This window comes from Delphinapterus leucas, chromosome 4, assembly GCF_059928025.1.
Source record: "Delphinapterus leucas isolate spDelLeu-1000000601 "Yukka" chromosome 4, BTC_Dleu_Yukka2, whole genome shotgun sequence".
Taxonomy (NCBI): Eukaryota; Metazoa; Chordata; class Mammalia; order Artiodactyla; family Monodontidae; genus Delphinapterus; species Delphinapterus leucas.
Window position 1 is genome coordinate 82,071,407 of NC_143132.1, and position 23,403 is coordinate 82,094,809.

The 23,403-nt window shown below is 34.9% G+C and overlaps 1 protein-coding gene and 1 pseudogene across 2 annotated transcripts in view; both read right to left on the reverse strand.

Annotated features, from left to right (window-relative positions):
- Positions 1–23,393, reverse strand: part of MAP3K13 (mitogen-activated protein kinase kinase kinase 13) — a 160,870-nt gene extending 137,477 nt beyond the window's left edge. The window contains exon 1 of the mRNA XM_022570401.2: positions 23,305–23,393. The gene's annotated coding sequence lies outside the window, so the exon portion shown is untranslated. The remainder of the gene's footprint in view (positions 1–23,304) is intronic.
- Positions 1–23,403, reverse strand: part of LOC111173085 (nucleophosmin pseudogene) — an 87,664-nt pseudogene extending 64,261 nt beyond the window's left edge. The window contains exon 1 of the transcript XR_016393041.1: positions 23,305–23,403. The product of XR_016393041.1 is annotated as a nucleophosmin pseudogene (transcript). The remainder of the gene's footprint in view (positions 1–23,304) is intronic.

A 23,403-nucleotide genomic window follows, 5' to 3' on the forward strand; every position in this document is an offset into this window, starting at 1 on the left:
CAACCAGCAATTTAACTCCCAGGCACACACCATAGCCCAGCTTTCTAACTGCTGTTCCATGGTACCCTAGAGTGCAACAAATGGGTCATAGGTGTGCCCAGATATGGATCCCCCAGGCCAGAGACACAGTTTCATTCCTTTACTGGAGAGTTTTGTACAAATATGATCTACAATTTTCTATGTGTGCTATGGCATGAAAAATGTTGGGAAACACTGAGAAGTTCTTGCCTGTGTGTGGCAGATACATATTCAGGAATATATGTATACATAGGAGCAATGTTCGTAATAACTGAAAATTGGACTATCTCAGATATTCATTAATTAATTCATCTGCTAATAAATTCTGGAATACTCATACAATGCAATATTATACAGCAGTGAAAACTAATGAACAATAGCTATATGCATTGACATGGATAGATCTAAGACTATAACGTTGAGCAAAAAAAAAGGTAAGTCCCAGAAAAATACATACAATATAATTCTATTTTTATAAAACTCAAAAACAAGTAAAACCAATAAACTGTTTAGGGATATTCAGATATGTGAAAAAACCATTGAAAAAGGGAAGAAAATTATTAACACAAAAATTCAGGGGAGTTCCCTGGTGGTCCAGCAATTAGGACTCTGCACTTCCATTGCAGGGGGGCACGGGTTCCATCCCTGGTTAGGGAACTAAGATCCCTCAAGCTGTGCAGCATGGCAAAAAAAAAAAAAAAAAAAAAAATCAGAACTTTGGATACCTCTGAGGGAGGATGCAAAGTTTGGGATCAGAGAGAGGCACACAGGCGATATTAGAGGTAATGGCCATATTGCTTTCTTAAAACTGGGCTGTAGGGACACATATGCTCTCTATATAGTTATTCCATAAGCCTTACAGATATTTTGTAAATGTTTTATATCTACTCAATGTTTAATAAACATCTTTTATAAAAACCCTACTTTGTCCAGAGGTAGACAGCAAATATATCTGTGATCTCTGCCACAGTATGAGGTACATGGAATAGGAGGGACAGAAAGCACCAAATACACAGAATGCTGCAGGTCAGACACTGAACCTTTCACAGAGGTCCTACAAACTCATACACAGTTGCAACAAGGAAAGATTTGTAAGCTACACAATAACTAAAATTAAGACTAAATTCAATATGCTATCATTTTATGAGGCACCACATATGCAAATGTTAACAGTAAACACAGATTTAAAGAATCAGGAATGAATAAACTGCCAGCCTATGGATGAATAACTCTTCTTTCTATTTTCTAAACAGTCAACATTTCATTGTGTATTTAGACCACACAAAAGACATTTACAGACTGACAATACTTTAATTCATCATGTATATCCAGCCATGTTTGCTGAGTCAAATGTCTGTCTGTTTGTCAATGTCATTTAAGGGCAGGTTTATAAAGCCTCAAGAGCAAGAACTAGATCTGTTTCATCTGATATAGCTACCAAGAAAAACACAATGAAAATGGTTTAAGAATTCCTGCCTCTATTCTGTCTTCTTGTGTTTAAGGGCTAGGCATTGGGAAGCTATTTTTCTAAGCACTGGCTATTTTGCCAATCCAGAAGAGCTATGATAAACCACAGAAATAGAAAATTAACTTCCAAATTAATTCAATTTATTATTTTTGATTTGGAATATAAAGGAAACCCAGTATGAGCTCTCCCTTTAATATTAAAAAAAAAGAGTCACTTAAAAGCAGATAGGTTAATGTTTACACAAAGGCAATTTTTTTCCGTTTGCTTTTTGTTTTTTTCTCTTTAAATTTGAATAGGTGAGTGACCTTGCTGGAATTCCCCCTGTCAGTTCTGGAGTATCTATCTGGAAATTTCAAACAGAAACTACGTTCACACGACACATTATAATGGTATGCCAAGTGGTATCTGTTTCTGCACCTTGAACTCAGAAATTACATCACTGATGAATCAATAAACTTCACACAAAATGAAAAGCTTTTTTCCCTTGGGCAATTTAAGAAAAGATCAAATTTAACTGTACCTGACAGTGTATATTTGTATGGTCAATTGTACACAGAAAAACTTCACATATTTACCCAATCCAAGAAGTTCACTCTGATACAGCTGCAAGCTATCAAAGGCCAATTTTTAAGTATGTCAAACACTGAATACATCATGCTGAAGTGAGAATCTGAGTCCATATTTAATTCCCATTACATTAGCATAACTACCTAAAAGTCTACATAATAATAAAGCATTTATTGTTTCTGCTTTATTTCAGATTTTCTAAAATACCTATTTTCACCAAGAGGAAGTTATTTCAGATTTACTGTGAAAAGGCTTATGGCAAACCTGTCCTTTCCAGTGTGAGGCAGTCCTGAAACTAACCCTAAACCACTGAAAATCAATACAGAGTCATAAGCAACAGTGGGAACGATTTAGAATAGACACAAAATATTTCCCTAATCTAGGCCACACCCCTAGTTTCACCCTTGGCACTTCTCTCCCTCATTTTCAGAAGGTGAAAGTACGATAAGTACGCTCTGGAATTTTAGCCCAGTCATCTATCTTGCTCTCAAATGCTGTTTACAGGACAGAAAAAAAAAAATTAAACGTTTCATAATCTCAGTTTCGACAGAATATATTAGTGTTTCAGAAGTTGAGATGAATTGGTACACAAGAGTGAATGGGGAAAGAGCATCAGGGAAAGTTCAGCAGAGGGAGCACTGCACTTTAATATTTTTCCTAGAATATCTCTGCACTGTTTTATAATAGTGGCTGGAATCATTTCAATATTATATAAAGAATGTAGAATATTCTTTAAAGAAAAATTTTAAACCATTAGCATGACATCTCACAATGTTTCCTGTCCCTACTGCCTGCAATTTAGGAAGGCACAGTAAATGGGATAATAATTCCATGTACAACTGCAACCTGAGTTTTCAAATAAAGCTGGAATAAAAGTGTAATGGAGGCAGGGAGGAAGGAAAAATTAGGTATCAAATTGCTTTTCCCAACCACTTCTCGCTTCTATCTCCACCTCCCAACCTTCATCTAGTTAGTAAAAAGAAAAAAAAAAAAACTTTTGATGATATTATTTGGAAATATTAAGATACTTAGCATAACCAATTCACAATTATTTCCTAAACTTTACTTCCCAAAATGCTTTCTTTAAAACCTATGCAATATAGAGAGATAAAGGATATTGGCATCTTGGGGGAGGGGGAAGAGTTCAAGAACATCTTTTATGCTTCTTTATATATTTTGGCTGAAATACATTTATAACCCCAAAGCCCCTATAAAGTTATTTTCATTTTGGAAAATAAAAGCCACTCGACGTAAAGATTTTTATGTGATGTCATCAAACAGTAAACTCTTGTTGAAAATTTTTTATTGTAGTTGATTTACAATGTTGTGTTAGATTCAGGTGTACAGCAAAGTGGATAAGTTATACATATATCCACTCTTTTTTAGATACTTTCCCATATAGGCCATTACAGAGTATTGAGTAGAGGTCCCAAACAGTAAACTCTTAAAAGCAAAAATAAGAGGTCTTTTGGCTTCTAAAATACAATTTCATTTTTACACGTACGGGAAACAAATCCCTTGCCTTTTTTCTTCAGGGCTTTCTCTTACTGACTTCTTATATCCTATTGACTCCCACATTGATATCTTCTGCTCAGACCTCTCTATTTCTCTTTCCTTCTCTATGGTTAGCCTTGAAATTTCTTAACCAAAAATACAAGAATAGCTAATATGTATTAAGCCAGACATTGTTCCAAACACTTAATTAATTAAATCTTCACAATAATCCTGTGAGATACTACTTCCAGTTTAAAAATATACTGTTATCCCCACTTTATAAAATAGGACCTGGAAACAGAGGTGGTTAATATTCCAATTGCAATAAAGTGCAGTAGCAAAATTTGTTTCTTATAATTAAATAATTTGCTTCTGCTTTTGTTTTCTTGTCTTTTTTTTTTTTTTTGATTTCTTCAGGAGGTATTTCCTAAGGAGTGATACTTGGAGGAAAGGGATGTGTGATTTTGCTATTTTCATTGTGTATCTCCATATTCTTTTCCCAGGATTTTTCTAATGTAGTGATTCTCTACTTATGATCTCTGGACCAGCAGCATCAGCATCACATGGGAACTTGTTAGAAATGTAAATTCTCAGGCCCCACCCAGACCTACTGAATTAGAAGCTCTAGGTAAGGGCCTAGCAATCTGTGTTTTCGTTAAAACGCGCATGCACACACACACACGCACACACACACACACACAAACACACACAAAATCTGCTTTTTGTTAAATTATTCCTGCAGGATGATTCTGATGCATGTTAAAGTTTGAGAACCATTGTTCTAATGTGTAATATATTGATCAGTTATGAAAAAGATCCCATTTGGCCACATATTTCATATACTGAGGTATAACTGTATTTTTACTAATTGTATTATATCTCTTGGAAAGGTGCACTCATTTGCATTCATTCGACAAACATTTACTAGGCACCTACTACGTGCTTAAGAATGAGTGCTTGGGGCTTCCCTGGTGGCGCAGTGGTTGAGAGGCGCAGCCTATCATCACAGGTAAGTGGTTTAAAAAAAAATAACAATGTTTCTAATACTACATTATGAATATAACAGTAATATTCTATGTCATAAAAATTTTATAATGATTCATTCATTAGTGTATAGGTTGGGCTACCATGAAGCAATCGTACTGATTACATTAGGCTTCCATAAAGCAGTCATAGTGCTGCTTCTTCATTATCAATACATGAATTGTTATATCTGTATAAATATGAATTTCTTTTTCACATTATCTTTTCATTTTTGATGTCCAGGGTTAGTAATATAGATAACATCTACCATGTTTTGTATCATATAAGACAATATTGATGTAGGTACTGACAGATGATTCATCTTGCAAACAGATGTAAACGTACGGTATTGATAAATACAGTACAGTATTGTACCTATATTTTCTCTTCCTTATGATTTCCTTAATAACATTTTCTTTTCTCTAGCTTACTTTACTGTAAGAATACAGCATATAATACATATAATATACAAAATATGTGTTAATTGACTGTTTATGTTATAGGTAAGGCGTCCTGTTAACAATAGGCTATTAGTAGTTAAGTTTTGGGGGAGTCAAAAGTTATACGTGGATTTTGATTGTGTGGGGTTTGGTGTTCCGAGCCCCCATGTTATTCAAGGGTCAGCTGTACTATTTTTCATTTTTATGAAAATACGTAAGATCCTTTTGAAACTTATTTTATTCAACATTGTTTTTTGAGATTGATCCATGTTGATACAAGCAGGTCTATAATGCACTGATGAATTTTATTACAATGAATGAACAGTCAGCAAAGTTCATTCACCCATTTTCCTCTTAATAGAACTTTAGAGAAAAGCTATTTACTTTTTTTTTCTTTTAAAATAGTGATGCGGGCTTCCCTGGTGGTGCAGTGGTTGAGAGTCCGCCTGCCGATGCAGGGGACACGGGTTCGTGCCCCGGTTGGGGAGGATCCCACATGCCGTGGAGCGGCTGGGCCCGTGAGCCATGGCCGCTGAGCCTGCGCGTCCGGAGCCTGTGCTCCGCAACGGGAGAAGCCACAACAGTGAGAGGCTCGTGTACCGCAAAAAAAAAAAAAAAAAAAAAAGTGATGCAATTAATATTTTAATAGATTATTTCAGCAATATGAAGAAAATGTGTCTAGATCTCTCCCTTCCCCTATCCTTCCCTCCTTTCTCTTTCTCTCAATTTCAACCAAAAAGCACACAAATTATTTCAAAACACCTGAATGAGAAGGAAAGGAGAGTCCAAACAATAACTAAAGAGAACCTTGATGGGCTTGAAGACCTCCCTGGGCTGCCAAGAAAATGAGCAAAGATGTCTCTGGGGCTCACAGCAGACACATGGGATTGCAAGACTAACATTCTCAAAGGAGGGAGGAAACAAAGAGTACTACTATTTGGAGTAGAAATATCCCTAGGGAACTCATTCTAAAATAGGAGAAAATCCTAAGGTACTAGCCAAATCAAAGTTCCACTCGTTTGAGCTCTTTAGAGACACAAAACAGGTTGATTCAAAACACCTTCTGATAACTCCCAGGAAGTTGTCTTGTTCCACTGAGAACAGGGGAGAGCAGAGACACTAGTTCTAGCACCAGAAAACCAGCAATACTACAGACCAACACCAGAGGGAGGAAAAGATTACAAACTCCCGAAAAAGAAACTAATTGGGAAGGTACATACATACAAGCTCAGAGAAGATGCCTCTTCATACAATGTTTGAGAGGCTCCCAGAATTTTTAGTAGAGCTGATTGGTGAAGGTCTTCCCCTTATGAAGCCAGTCTAAAGAACTGGGAGAGGCAGCGGCTTTTTTCAAATCCCAGCAAAAAATAACAAGGGATATGAAGAAATGGGGAAACATAGCTCAATCAAAGAAATAAAATAAATCTCCAGAAACTGACTCTAAGGAGATGGAGGTTCATGAATTACCTGACAAAGAATGAAAACAGTCATCTTAAAGATGCTTAATGTGCTGTGTTCAAGAGAACACAGACAACTAAAGAAAATCAGGAAAATGATGCACGAACAAAATGAGACTATCAACAAAGATAAAGTGTAAAAAAGAAACAAACAACTTCTGGTGAAGAATACAAATGGGAAAATTCATAAATATGTGGAAATTAAACAACACATCACAAACAACCAATGCATTAAAGAAGAAAACACATGGGAAATTAGAAAATATCTTGAGACAAATGAAAATGAAAACACAACATATCAAAACTTATGGGATGCAGCGAAGGCAGTACTAAGAGGGGAGTTTGTAGTGGTAAATGCCTACATTAAAAAAAGAAGAGAGATCTCAAATCAACAAGCTAATTTTATATCTCAAAGAACTAGAAAAAGAAGAACAAACTAAACTCAATTAGCAGAAGAAAGGAAATAACAAATATTAGTGCAGCATTAAAAAAATAGAGACTAGAAAAAAAATCAATGAACCTAATAGCTGGTTTTTTGTAAAGATCAACAACATTGACAACTCTTACCTAGACTAAGAAAAAAAAGACTCAAATAACAAAAATATGACATGAAAGAACAGACATTACAACTGAAACCACAAAAACAAAAAGAATCCAAAGAGTCTGCTATGAACAATTATACATCAACATATTGGATAATCTAGAAGAAATAGATATTTTTCTAGAAATATACAACATACCAAGACTGAAGCATGAAGAAACAGAAAATCTGAACAGACCTACAACTAGTAAGGAGATTGAATCACAAATCATAAACCCCCTGACAGAGAAAAGCCCAGAACCAGATGGCTTCCCTGGAGAATTTTACCAAACATTTAAAGAAGAATTAACACCAATCCTTCTCAAACTCTTCCAAAAAACTGAAGAGGAGGGAACACTTCCAAACTCATTTTATGAGGCCAGCATTACCTTGATACTATTGATAAAATGAGATGAAGATACTACAAGAAAACTACAGACCAATATCCCTGATGAATACTGCTGTAAAAATCCTCAACATAATACCAGCAAACCAAATTCAACAACACATTAAAAAAGATTATACACCATGACCAAGTGGGATTTATTCCTGGAATGCAAAGATGGTTCAACATATAAAAATCAATTGATGTAATACACCTCATTAACAGAATTAAGAACAAAATCCACGTGATCATTTCAATTGATGCAGAAAAAGCATTTGACAAAATTAAAACCTTTTCATGATAAAAAAAAAAAGTCCAAAAAATTAGAAGGAAATCATCTCAACATAGTAACGGCCATATATAAAAAGTCCACAGCTCCACAGACATAGAAAACAAACTTATGGTTACCAAAGGGGAAGTGGTGGTGGTGGGGGATAAATTAGGAGTTTGGGATTAACATATACATACTACTATATATAAAATAAGACCTACTGTGTAGCACAGGGAACTATACTCAATAATTTTTAATAACCTATTAGGGAAAAGAATCTGAAAAAGAACATACATACATACATATATATATATATATATATATATATATATATTTGAATCACTTTGCTGTACACCTGAAACCAACACAACATTGTAAATCAACTATACTTCAATTAAAAAAAAAAAAAGGCCACAGCTAACACATAGTCAGTGGTGAAAACTGAAAGCTTTCCCTTTATGATCAGAAACAAGGCAAGGATGCCCACTCTTGCCATTTCTGTTCAACATAGTGCTGGAAGTCCTCATCAGAGCAGTTAGGTAAGAAAAAGAAATAAAATGTATCTAAATTGGAAAGGAAGAAGTAAAACTATCCCTGTTCACAGAAAACATGATCTTATATGTAGAAAACACTATAGACTCCACAAAAAACCCCCGACTAGAACTAATAAATGAACCCAGTGAAGTTGCAGAATACAAAATCAACACATAAAAATCACTAACAATGAACAATCTAAAAAGGAAATTAAACAATCTGATTTACAGTAGCATCTAAAAGAATAAAATACTTAGGAACAAACTTAATGAGGCAAAAGACTTATACACTGAAAACTGCAAAACATTGCTGGAAGAAATTAAAGAAGACACAAGTAAGTGGAAAGACATCCTGTGTTCAGGGAGTGGAAGATTTAATATTGTTAAGATGTCCATACTGCCCACAACAATCTACAAATTAATATAACAGCTATCAAAATTCCAATGGCATTTTTTTTGCAGAAATAGAAAAAAAATCCTAAAATTCATATGGAATCTCAAAGGACCCTGAATAATCAAAATAATCTTGGAAAAGAAAATCAAAGCTCAAGGCCTCACACTTCCTGACTTCAAAACACATTACAAAGCTACATTATTCAAAATAGTATGGTACTGGCATAACGACAGACATAGAGACCAATGGAACAAAATAGAAAACTGAGAAATAAACACTCACTATGATCAAATTATCTTCAACAAGGGAGCCAAGGCTAAACAGTGGTTAAAGATAGCCTCTTCAACCAACAGTATAGGGAAAACTGGATATCCACATGCAAAAGAATGCAGCTGGACCCTTAACCTTATACCATATATAAATATTAACTCAAAATGGATTAAATACCTAAACATAAGACCTAAAACTACAAAACTTATAGAAAAAAACAAAAGAAAACGTCATGACATTTGATTTGGCAATGATTTTCTGGATATGACACCAAAAGCACAGGCAACAGAAGCAAACAGACAAAATGAGACTACATCAAACTTAAAAACTTCTGCATAGCAAAGGAAACAATCAACAGAGTGAAAAGGCAACCTAGAGAATGGGAGAAAATATTTGCAAACCACATATCTGATAAGGGGTTAATATCCAGAATATATAAAGAATTCCTACAACAAAATAATCCAATTAAAAAATGGGCAAAGGGTTTGAATAGACATTTCTCCAAAGAAGATATACAAATGGCCAATAAGCATATGAAAAGATACTCAAATTTACTATCAGTGAAATGCAAATCAGAACGAAATATTACCTCACATCGGTTAGGATGGACACTATCCCCCTTGCCAAAAAAAAAAAATCCCAAAAGCCAAAACCCCAAAACCCCCCAAAGAGAAAATATCAGTTGTTAGTATGTGGAGAAACTGGAACCCATGTGCGTTATTAGTGGGAGTGATGTAAAATAGTACCACCACTCTGGAAAACAGTATGGAAGTGCCTCATAAAATTAAATATAGAACTACCACATGATCCAGCAATCCCACTTCTGGGTGTATAGCCAGAAGAATAGAAAACAGGATCTTGAAGGGATATTTGCACTTCCATGTTCATTGCAATATTATTCACATTAGCCAAGAGGGGGAAGGAAGCTAAATGTCCATCAATAGATAAATGGGTATGGAAAATGTGGTATATACATACAATGGAATATTATTCAGCCTTTTAAAAAGAAGGAAATACTGTCATATGCTACAACATGCATAAATCTGTACTAGTGAAATAAGCCAGTTCACCAAAAAATAAATACAGGATGATTCCACTTATATGAGGTATCTAGAGTAGTAAAACTCTTAGAAGCATAAAGTAGAATGGAGTTGCCAGGGGTTGGGGGAAGAAGAAAAGAGGAGTTGTTCAATGGGTACAGGGTTTCAGTTTTGCAAGATGAAAAAGTTCTGGAGATGTGCTGCACAGTGTGCATATAGGTAACACTACTGTACACTTTAAACGGTTAAGACGTTGTGTGGGGGGCAACAGAGACACAGAGACACATAAGGAAGACAACCATGTGAAGATGGAGGCGGAGATTAGAGCTATGCTGTCACAAAGCAAGCAACACCAAGAATTGTCAGCAAATACCAGAAGTTAAGAGAAAGGCATGGAAATAAACTATACTTCAATATAAAATAAAATTTAAAAAATAATAAAAATATCCAATACCGATTTTTAAAAAAGAGAGAGAGAAAGGGATGGAGCAGATTCTTCCCTAGATTCTTCAGAGAGAGCATGGCCCTTCCAACTCCTCGATTTTGGACTTCTAGCATCCAGAACTGTGATAGAATTGCTGGTGTTTTAACTCATTCTAGCTAGTGGCACTTATTGTTTTGGTAGTCTGAGGAAATTAATACAAGGGACCCATAGAAAAGAGCTTGAAGTGAGTGCAGACCCCCCTGTGTCTGGGGCTCCCAGTTATTCTGAACTGTTATTCTAGCCCCATATTCAGACTTCAAGAATTCATTAAAATTTTAGCTGTTCTCTTCTTATCCCCGTTTATGGTGGTTGCTGTTTCCTCCCATGCTCTGCCAAAGGCAAAACGGTTCCTGTGTCCCATCTCTTCTCAGAAGGGCTTGTCTTTGGAATTTCAGTTCACCTGATTGCCTTGTGAACTCAACTCTCTCATGGGCTCAAGAAAAGTTATGACTTTGTGGATTATCAGGCTTTTTCTCACATTAGAGTGGGAGAAATGTTCTCTTGCAGCTTTCTACATCTTAAACAGAAGCAAAACTCTCCTCCTATAGTTAATATGAACTTTTTTAGATTTAAGAGATTTAAAATTTTTGTATACACTACAAATGGTTTTTTATATAAAATCATGTCCAGAAAGCACTTTGCTTTATTTGCTCTGTTTATTAATACTTTTAATTTTTGACATAAATTATGTGTACTAAGAAAATGTTATCACTTTGATATTCAATGCCTGTTAAACTATATCTAAACAACTTGATTTCACAAATCTTTATCTTGGTATTTGTTTCCATTTTTGTCTTCATTCTATATATGAATGTGCAATACATATACTAGTGCTTTCTCCTCTGAATTGGATCCATGCTAATTCCTGATTCATGGTTTAGGTTTTCGTTTTTCAAAATAGTCCTTTTAATACTGATGTATCTAATTTTGGTTTTCAAACTTGCTACTTATATTTTGATCTGTCTGTACTAATACCACATGGTTACAAGGGCAGTTGTATTATATAGCACATAAAACTTTGGAAGTCAGTCTTTTCTTCTCGCGCTTTCTTCAGTGATTTTTTTTTTTTTTTTTTTTTTTTTTTTGCCGTACGCGGGCCTCTCACTGCTGTGGCCTCTCCCGTTGCGGAGCACAGGCTCCGGACGCGCAGGCTCAGTGGCCATGGCTCACGGGCCCAGCCGCTCCACGGCATATGGGATCTTCCCGGACCGGGGCACGAACCCGTGTCCCCTGCATCGGCAGGCGGACTCCCAACCACTGCGCCACCAGGGAAGCCCGGAAAGCATTATTTCTTAATTGCACATTGACAGCATACCTGAAAATATGAAGTGTTTGATAAATAGTAATCAAATGAGTATAAATATATACTGACATTTTGAGAAAGTCTCAGCTTAAATGGGATTTTTCCCATTATGTCAAAACTACTTTGATTTCTGTATAAATAAAACCTTTAATTATTTTATATTCAGCCACATTAAGACAAATAAACAATATTATATTCAACTAATTAAGCCACTTAAGCAATTCTATACATGACTAATTCATTCATTCATTCAACAAATATTTATTTAGTACGTTCTATGAGCCAGGCCCTGTTCTAGGCACTAGGGTTACAGCAGAGAACAAAAAAGACAAAGCAAATCACTCTGCTCTCATGCAGCTTACATTCTAGAGCTGGAAGAAAGAAATAGACAAGATAAATAAGGAAATTACATGGAATGTTATATAGTGAGAAGGAGAAAAAGAAAGCAAGAAAAGGGATTAAGAAGGATGTGTGTGGTGGCCAGGAGGGAGAGTTGGGAGTTAGGTAGTGAAGCTAGTGAAGATCTCACTGAGGAAGTGACCTCTGAGTCAAATCCTGAAGGAGGTGAGGGAAAGTGCCACATGGTTTCTGCAAGATCATTCCAAGCACAGGGAACAGTACCAGCAACCCTAAAACAGAGAGAAGGCTGAAGCAGGTTACCTGGTGAAGAGTAGTAGCAGATCAGGTCAAAGAAGTAAAGGGTTTTTATTAGTAAGATAGGAAGCTACTGGAGTTTTGAGCAGAGTGACTTGATGTTACTTCTGTTTAACAGGATCACTTTGGCTGCTGTGTTAATAGGTTGAAAGGGGCAAGGGTAGAAGAAAAAAGATAATAAGTTAGGAGGTAGTGGTAGAGGTGACTGGACTCTGCCTGTATGTTTAGGGTAGAGTCAACAGGACTTTCTAAAGGATCAGATGGTAGGTGTGAGAGAAACAGAGGAGTCAAGGATAACTCCAAGGCTGAGAAACAGGAATGATCTAATTGTCTGTTACCGAGATAAAAAAACTAAAAAGAAGTTTGATGGGAAGGAAGATTAGGTGTTCAATTTTGAACATGTTAAGTTTGAGATGAATGTTAGACATACAAATGGAAATGTTAAGTTGGCAGATGTATATACAAGTCTGGAGTTCAGAGGAGAGGTCCAAGCTGGAGATTAAAAATTTTTTAGTAATTACAGTATTAAAATTGTTAGAGTAGATAAGAGAAATGGGTCTAGGTAGAAAAGAGATAAGGTCCTAGGATTGAGCTTTAGGGCACTCCAGTGTTTAGAGGTCAAGAAAATGAGAAGAAACCAACAAAGGAGACTAGAAGGAATAGTCAGAGAAATAGGAGGAAAGCCTGAAGGGTGTGATATACTGGAGGCCGAGTAAAGAGAATGTGTCCAGGAAAAGATAAGTGATTATCTAGGTCAAGGCTGTACAATTATTTAATGACCACACATCCAACTTAGTACATATGTACACATTTCTGAATTATCTTAATATTCTAACCTCTATATTCATTAATGATATTGGATAAAAATCTCATTGACAATCAGGATTTATTTACTAAACAGTACATAAAATATTACAATAGAATATATTAGCATACATGTGTATATGTATGAAGATATATTTTAAATTTATTTTTCAATCTAGAACAGCATTTCCTGAAACCCTATTCCAAGGGTTATGAAGATTTTATGAGTCAAAAAGAGTTCTGGCCACACATAGGTTTGGAAAATGCTTATTTGCATTATAAATTTCCAAAAAAATATGACATTTTCCAAACTTATATCATTATAGAACCCTTTTGGTTTACGAAGTGTCTTTTAGCTGTATCAGCTATTCTGAGTAACACAGTTTGAGAAATATCAAGTTAAAAGCCTGGACAATTTTTTTCGTCCTCACTGTAGCAAAATTTGTGTCAGCAAAGTTGTTGGGGGATATTTTCTTGCTGCCACTTCAGCACTTTTAATGAAAACAAGAGCTCTCTGCTTCTGTAACACTTATGCTAGAAGATATGATGACCTTTGCTTTATTTTTACACTGATAGTTCTGTCTGTTCTCAGGTTTTCTACTGTTACTCATCAAATGCCAAAATGAAGAGTTGCTTGATTTCTTTAAAAATAAAGTTCCATCAAATAAATAAAATGTGCAAAGCAAAATCAGTACATTTTAAATTAGAATAATGTACACTTATACACGGTTAGAAAAATGTATACTTATAGATTAAACATAACCCAATATGATCGATTAACCAGCAACATGTTATACATAAAGCTTTTGGTAAAATTACTTTCCCTTTATGCGAATTGTCCACCTTAATGGTTCTGTGGTGTTATTAGTTTCCCCATATTCTGACTTTGAAATATGTGGAACATAAATGATTTTTTTTAAATCCATGTTTTCCTCATTTTCCTAAACGTCTAATGTTCATTTAGTTCCCATCCTTCAACCTGAAAAATGGGGCAGGGCAGAAGATGTGACTTCCAAAAGTACTGTTTATCTCCAGGTCAAAGATAGAAAGGAGAAAGGTACAAGCAAGAAAAAGCCAAATAAAAGCACATTTTGCCAGTGCAACACCACTTAGCTAAATATTCTCTCCTTTTGCCTCAAAATGCCAGCTTTGTTTAATGAAGCACGGCGAAGTTTACTGGAAGGTCTGCAGTCCACACCCACTCACATCCCCCACTTTATCTCTGGCCTGCACTATCTCCACAGTTCTCAGTTTTGTTTTGTTTTCATTCATTTCATTTATTTGTTTTAAATGACAAAAAAAGACAAAACAGAATTCAGGAGGTATACTTCTCACGAACACAAACACATGTCTTGGGACTTCCCTGGCGGTCAAGGTGGTTAAGACTTCGCCTTCCAATGCAGGGGGTGCCAGTTAGATCCTTGGTCTGGGAGCTAAGATCCCACATGCCTCGCAGCCAAAAAACAAGAACATGAAACAGAAGCAATATTGTAACAAGTGCAATAAAGACTAAAAAAATGGTCCACATCAAAAAAAAAAAATCTTAAAAAAAAAAGACATGTCTTACTGCATATTGTCCCATTTAACTTCACACGTACACAAGGTAGCTCTAATTTTGGTTACTATTGGGTTGGCCAAAAAGCTCATCTTACGGAAAAACCCAAACGAACTTTTTGGCCAACCCAATGTATTGGTGAAAGATTTCTTGAAGTCTAATTCACCTACTTAACTCCCAATCCTCCACCCCAATTCAGTGGTTGACTGTATAAAAACTTCTTTTTTTCCCTAGTTTTATGGAGATATAATTGACATATAACCTTACATTAGTTTAAGTTATACAACACAATAATTCGATCACAATAATTTGATATATGCATATATCACAAAAAGAAAAACCTAACTCTAAGCCTCCAATTATCTATCTTAAAAGGAAGCCACAACCACTGGAATCTCATACTACCTCATGAGTAGGAGAAATTAGAGTAACTGATGTCCTCGTTGGTATCTTTGACAGCAAACTTTCAAAAATATCAGATTACTAACTTTGAATCAACCTTGGAAATGTCCTAAACACAACAGAAGCAGAGGCTGACAGCTATGACTGTCATCTCTCAGACACAGCAGAAGCTTTATTATGGATAGACTGTGTACATTTTATACCAGTAGGAAATTTCCTAATACAGAAAGCAAGTTTTTTCTATAAGAGTAATCTCACAAGTTCTTATAGTTAAACCAAATAGGTTTTCTGGGTCCCTACATAAGACTCAAATGTCTGTGACCTGTGCCACAGGACAAAGTTCATGATTCGAGTCCAATTATCATTTCTGAGCAAGCTAACTCTTTAACTAGTCAAACTTACAATCTGCCTTTAGTCACTATGGAGGCCCTTCTATATATTAACTTTACCCAGTTTAATGCTACTATTACATTCACTTTGTTTTCTTCTCTTTATATGTCTTCATCCCTTTGCACTATACGTGTTTTTAGAAGCTACTTCAAATATTTAGAACAAAGCAAGCTATAAATAAATTTAATTAACTCATCTTTTAAAGTCACTTAAAAATATTAGGTCCCCATAATTCGGTTTATAGGACTCATTGTCCCAAATGTGCACCTCTGTGAATACAAGTTAAATTCATTCACCTAATAAATATGTTCTAAGCACTTACATGTGTCAGGCACTGTGCTAGGTGCTGGGAAAAACACTGGTGAATAGGATGTCAGTCAGAGATAAGTACCATGGAGAAAAGTAAAGCAGAGAAGGGGAATAGGGATGCCATGGCGGGGGTGGGGTGAGGTTACAGTTTTAAATAAGATGTCAGAGAGAGCCTTACTGAGAAGGTGATATATCATGACCTGAAGGATCTGAAGATGAAGGATTAAACCACATAGATATCTGCCACATAGATATCTAACACAAGAGCATTCCAGGCAGAGAAGCAAAGTTTCTGAAGCAGAAGAAAGCTTTCTTTCTGAGGATCAGCTAGAAGACCAGGGTGGCTGGGACTGTTAGGAGATGACAGAGAACTAAAACAATATTTACGTTTACCACGTGGGATGCATTGTGAAATTTTCTGTTCTATGTACTTTCGTTTAAAAAAAAAATGCTGGTTACAACTTAGTCAAGCACTAAAGAATTAGTTCTTCCCCAATGAATTGTAATGTGCAACCCTTGGAAGAAGAAGCCATTACCTATTGTTCATGGATACTGTAAAAGTCACCTATTCCTAACTAATGCTATCACCAAAACAGTGGATATCTGTTTTTAGGGAAACAGTTGAATAAGTTAATGCCAGTGGCTTATTTAATCTTAAATCATTAAAGATAATTTAGGTACTCAGAGAAAGATAAATTGGCATTTTCTCTTCTAGCGACCATCAAACTCCCAGTTATGCTAACTATATTCTCTGGAACCTATCTCCACTGAGTCCTCAAACAATGCTAAACTAAGAGGGAGTTTTTTGTTTTTATTAGTCCAGAAATATAAAAGTAAAATAAAAAAAATTTAAAGGGAAAACATTTAATACCATCTTTCTACTAGTATGAGGTTAAACCAACCTTAAATGCTATAACGGTCTGGGTGTGAGAGTAGATGGTATTAGAATATTAAATAAAATACCCTTAGGGCCTATAGGTTTTCTCTGTGCTATGAACTAAAGAATAGTTCATTAATTAGACCAAAGTCAAACTGATATTAACCGTTCATTCCTTTGTCACAAGTAGCTGTATGAAGTGAAAAGACACATTGAGTCTCCTTAGAATCCAAATGCATGGAAAGGGATTAATACTGAAATGATACTCCTAGATCAGCGACTGCAACTCAAAGGGAAAAATGCGTTTTATTTAATGACCAAGTACACAAATACAGACACATACATTTATATATATGTATACCTATGTGTGTGTATATATATATATGACTAAAACAATATTTACTCTTACCATTTGGGATGAATTGTAAAATTTTCTGTTCTATGTACTTCCATTAAAAAAAAAAATGCTGGTCGCAACTTAGTAAACAAATTTTGCAAACCAGGTGTATCTTATAACACATAACTGCTCTATAGCATTATCAATGCTAGCTTATAATTTTAGGGAAATTTATAGTCTTCCTCCCTCTTAGAATTAGCCCACTGGAGTATTCTATGTACTCAAAGAAAACAAAAATTAACATAGCCTTGTTACCATGTATCCAGCCTGGACAGGTACATGCTTTCATTCTACTTAAATCACCTACCTTCCTAGGCCCAAGAGCTGAGAGAATAAGAACCATTAACTTTTAGGTTGAGGGTTCTTTTCCCTAAACCATGTAGCCTCTGAGAGCATAATCTGACCTTAAATATTTTTACCACTTCATCCTCATTTTCTTAGTGTTGACTGAAGTTTTTATAAGATACAACAAAAGGCCTGATTCTAAACTTATCATGCCAAGTTTACCCTTCTCTACCAATGAAAACTTATGGCCACAGGACATACACTCTTTTGGAAAGCACTGATTTCTTGGCTGTAGTCTAAAGGGACATAAGCAATATGAAAGACCCTAAAGGCCAAGGAAATTGAAATCAGAGAAAAGGATATAAAATGGAATGTATTAATGGATTTTAGTCCCTTTAAGCTTTTATTTTTGTGAGAGGGTTCAAAGGAGAGCTTAATACAGGTGAGACTTGAGGCTTTTGAAGAGGATCTAAGTCTTGATGAAGTTATTCAAACTCAAATCTTGAATGCATAATCATGGTAGGCCAGAGGGTCTTCAAAAAGTTGTACTGGGTGCTTTAAAACAAAACACAAAAAAATTCTACTAGCAAGTCTAATAAAAGTTTTTAAGGGTTTTGAAAAGCTATAACTCTTTGATCAGTAATTAATCAGATCACTAGATACGATGCTGAAAGAATAAAAGAAAACAAAAATAAGAAAAGGAAAGAAAGATTTTAAAAAGACATAGTGTACAGAATGGCTAAATATGTTCATTGGTTTATCACTTTGATTAACATTCTTCACTTCAAATTGCAACTGAATTTAAAGTTCTTACAGAACCACCATGGGCTGTAGTCAGATAAAATGATCTAATGATAATTTCCGGAATCTCTTTCACTGCTATTCACGATATTTTATTGTCTTAAAGGGCTTTTGATTTTTGAAAGCATGGCCAAATTATTTGTTGGATGAGACAGCATAAAATGAAGTTGATTTTGTGGGGTAGAGAAAGAAGCTAAATTAGGAATATCATGGTTTGAAACTGTTTAAACAGGGAGAAAAATTAACAGAGCCTTAGAATGGAAAAATTCAGACCACTTTGCAAGCTCAAATGAAAAATATACAGTAAATCTCACTGACTATTTATGCTCATTCTAACTTGTTTCTTTTACTTTACCTGCTCCCATAAACCTGCTTTTTTTCCAAGAAAAAATTAAGCTTTTAAAAATAAATAATAATAATAGCAATTTATATTTACTGAGTCTATATTTTGTGCCAGGCACTACTCTAAGCACTTTAGGTAGATTAATTCATTCATCCTCAAAACAATCCCATGAATTAGATATTACTATTATCCCCAATTTACACATGAAGAAACCAAGGTACAGAGAAGTTAAACAATTTCAGGTAGTTTACCTCGCTAGTAAAGAGTGGAGTCAGGATTCAAACTCAGGCCCTCCAGCTCCACAGCACCAAACTACACCCACTATTCTATGAAACTGGTTTCATTACACAAAATTTTCCAGAACTAGGGCTTTCTTTAAATCAGCATTGTGCTATGTCACAATCGTTCACTGCATATTCTGATTAGAAAGTGTAGTGATTAATTTAAGTTTCCCAACAGTAGTAATGTAGAACCAGTTTCAGATGTCACTACTCAGGAGTGACATCCTATAGGAATATCAAAGCAGTTTAAAAATAAAGCACGCCACTTAAATATTAATAGTGGTAGAGGATTATAGGTGACTTTACTCCTTTTGGGGGGGATATACACATATATTTTTTTCTATATCCTATTTTTTGTAAAGTGGACATGGATTACTTATACAATTTTTTAAAAAGGTTTTTTAAGCATGTCATCACCATTATTTGCATTAATATATACAATAAACTTATTAGATAAGTTTGTTTTTGCTCTATTTGAAGAGAAAAAAAATTCAAGGTAGAGTAGGCTTTATGGTAATAATGAAATAATAATAGCTATTATTTAATTAACACCTAATATAGGCAAATCTTTTACATACTCTTCAGCAAATTCCTATTTTATAGATAAAGAGATTGAGGCTTAGGATGAATAATAAACTTAATTAATAGAACAGCTAGTAGATATTGGAGCCCAGATTCAAATCTGTGTTTACTGTTCTAGAGTCCTTGCTCTTTCCACTGTACAATGCATGTACCCTCTCCAAATGCCAAAATAATGTCTTTTGTTATTAAACACACAGAAGAAATCTTTCTAAAATTTAGGTATTCTTAAATAGAAAATACTGAACATAAATTATTTAAGTTCAGTCAGGGTTATCATTTTGAATATCCATGACCACAGAGGTGTTCTCATCTAATCAAAAGAGCTCCAGGTGCTACAATTTTAAAATTAGTTGGTCCGCTTTCTGACTTCCTTCTTGTCCATACTTGTCAATGTGCCTGCCTCTAATAGGAGCACTTAGCCCACTCAGATTTGTTGCTTCTAGTACACTGTGGAGTTAGATACCAGTTAATTAAGCATGTTAGAACTGTGTCTAAACGTAAATAAACCGAGTAAGGACCTGAGAAAGGCATATAGATTTTGTGTCTTATAATTTGGGAGCTCAGGTAGTTTTATTTCCTGGTTATGAGTAACCTGAAGCTGGTGGGTGAATGACCGGTAGATAAGTTAGCTCTCAGTATTTAAATACAGGGATAACAGAATGTATACACATACTATAATAAACCACTTTATTGCATTATAATTTTTTTTTCAGATTTAAAAGATACCTTAATAATAATCTGGTACAATCTCCCATACAATGAGAAATACCCTCTACAACATTCCCAATGCTCAAACTCTGCTTAAGTGACCCTAATGACTTGGAGTTCACTGCCTCTTGACACAATCTGCTCCACTGTTGACTAGTTCTATCTATACCTTCTCTCATTTAGAACTAATTTTGGCCTCAAATACCAGAGAACAAGTATACTTCCTATGGAGTTTCTCCAACTCTTCCAAAGTCTTCTATTTTCTGAACAAAGTAGTCCCAGTGCCCTCAACCTAGAACATCACAGTTGTCCTTTTATATAATTACAAAATTGATTGAAAACAATTCTCTTGTTCTTCAAGGTTTCTCTAATAATTAATATACAAAAACTGATTGTTTTGTAGGTAATGGGTCTAGTTAATCCATCTTGGTCATACACAACTGGAATGCTAAGAAAAGCTTAGGGACCTAGCTCAATTCCAAATGAACAGCAATAACCTTTTCAGTTCTTCCTTCTTTTCCCCCCACCCAAAACAATGCCACAAAACAGAATCTTAAAAAATACCCTTAACCATATCTTGCATGTTACTAGATTTTAACTTTCTCATTCTCAGGCTTTTGTCTACCTTCACATCACTTGGACCCTGTGAATGATCTTAAAACTTCCAAAATTTTTCAAGCTATTCTAACTATTATGAATTACCCCATAACAGGCCTAGCTCTGAGGCCTTAAACTTCTGATTTTTTTTTCTCTTGCATTAGCTGGATATCTTCCTCTGCAGAATTTGTAGTTTTCACATAAAATGTATGTGAAAAAAATATATATATGTATTAAAAATATGTGAAATAATATATATACACATTTTAATATATACTGTATTATACATCTTTGTACATACACAAACACACAGGTATCTTCCCAATTCTATGTTCTCTACATATAACTTACATTCATCTATAAGTCACCTTTACCATATTCATCTTGACTTAGGAAAACACAGTCTACCCTTGGATTCAATTCATTGCTATCCATTCTCTTAGCAAGGATAAGAAGTCCCACTCTAGGCATCCTGCCCACTGGTTTCTTCCTGGTGGCCAGTAGTGATTAGTCCCACAGATCTCAAGAAGCAAAACATCATTTAATAGAAATGATTATATGCAAAACAGTCTGCCAAAGTGTGGTATAAAACACCTGGCATACCATAACCTGTTCTATTCCATTAATCATGACTCAGCCCCTAGATTAGTGACCTTCATTTTGCTTTTAACAAGATACACATCATGTATTTTATATGATAGTAGTATCATATAGGTATGTATCTTACATAGCCTATTCTCAAGCAAGTTTCAAATAAAATCCCTCCACTAACAAAATGTAGATTATTATATCTTTAAATTTCTTGTATAACTCATTTTACTGACCTACTACTGTTATTCCAAATTTCCCCCATAACAGAGAGAACAAGCCATTCTTTGAAATGTCTTAGGCCAGTTCCAGACATCAAGAACAAAGTGAAATAGTAACGATAAGATGTGTTTAAAGAGTAGAATCACTGAAGAGTAATTCAAATCAAATAAAGTCCATCCCATTCGGTAATAAGGAGAGGTTCAGAAGAACCATGCCAATGCAACACAAACATAGCTTGCAAACAAAGGTAACAACATCCATATCACCTGGGAAGGTCAGCCACACAGTATGAATTGTGTATGAGCACTGAATTCGGCAACACTAAGCACCTAATTTATTCACAAATTCTTACTATGAATAATAATCTAATGTCAAGGTTAAAAACCTATTAAAATATCACCAAACCTTTCATGCAGCTCTGAAATAAACTTAACTCACTTGTGCAACCCCACTCCCTCTGAACAGTGCAAATAATCATAAGGACAAAAGTCATAAGGAATAATAGTGGGCTCCCATAATTAGCCTAAAGCCTTGCTGTTTGTTTCTCAGTATTATAAAAATAAAAACATGTCCATAGTAAAAAAAAAATCAATCCATCAGAAGGAGAATACAGAAAAAATATGAGTCTTCTTCCTACTCTAGATTTCTAGTTTCATTCCCTGGGGGTACCTATGTCAGTAGTTCCTTATATATATAGATTTGAAGAAATTTTACAAGTATATACAGAAATATATGCTTTTAAAAACACAAATGAAAACATACTATACATACCATTCTGCATTGTTTTTCTCAGTTAACAATGTATCTTAGAGATTTTTCCATATCTCCACCTACAGATCTACTTCATTCTAACAGCAGCAAATACTACATTATATGAAGGCATTTATTTAACCAGATGTCTGTTGAGGGATGTTTAGGTTATTTCTAGTTTTTTTTTTTTTTAAATAATATGGTGATGAATATCTTTAAATACAAATTTTTGTGTGCAAGTGCAAATATATCTGAAAGATGAATTCCTAGAAGCACAGTCTATTTTTAGAAGTGAACAAATTCTAAACAAGAAGCCAGTTTATCTATAGAGGAGACCAGGAAAAACTATAAGTTTAATAATTAGTGATTAAAAGGTGCCTAATATTATTGCCAAGTTAGAAGTTAAAAGTTTTGAAAATTAAAAACTCCTCAACTAGGAAAGATAAAATAGAAGAAAGAGAGAACTTTTACCCCTGGGACAGAAAGATAAAAGGCCTGGAAAATGAATCATCTAAGATATTTTTTAAAAGAACAAAGAAGAAAAAAAGAAAAAAAGAAAATAGCATAAATAAGGTAGGATTTAAAAAAAAAAAGACATTTAGGGGCCTCTTTTCTTGCTTTAACCTAAGGCATAAAATAAAATTGGCTAGATTTGGGACAAATACTATTACAGAGCCAAACCTGGATGTGAGATGACCTAACGACTGCTTGAGGTCCCATACCTACAGGGTTGATATACTCCACCAGGCTCTAAAATGTTGAAAGGAGATCTCCCCCCCACCCCCCAAAGAAAACAGAGCAATAATCTTCCAGGAATAACATATCTTGTCAATCTCTTTAATTTCTGATCAATTTTACAGAGAAATAGTAACAATCGCCTCATATATACTGAACAAAGCGCAAACCTCTTTGGAAGGTCCAGATTAAAACATAATTTAAAGAGGTTCAGCCTATATTTTCAATCACAATCCCACAATTTTCTAGACCAATCCAGGGCTATTTCTCCCTAACATAAAACAGTTAAAAACTTACCTTTCCCAAAGTGCTAGGATTTGAATGCCAAAATACAATCTGATTCATGTTTTTGTCCATTAATGGTCCGTGGGTTTCTTTAAATGAAGTCCATGTTAG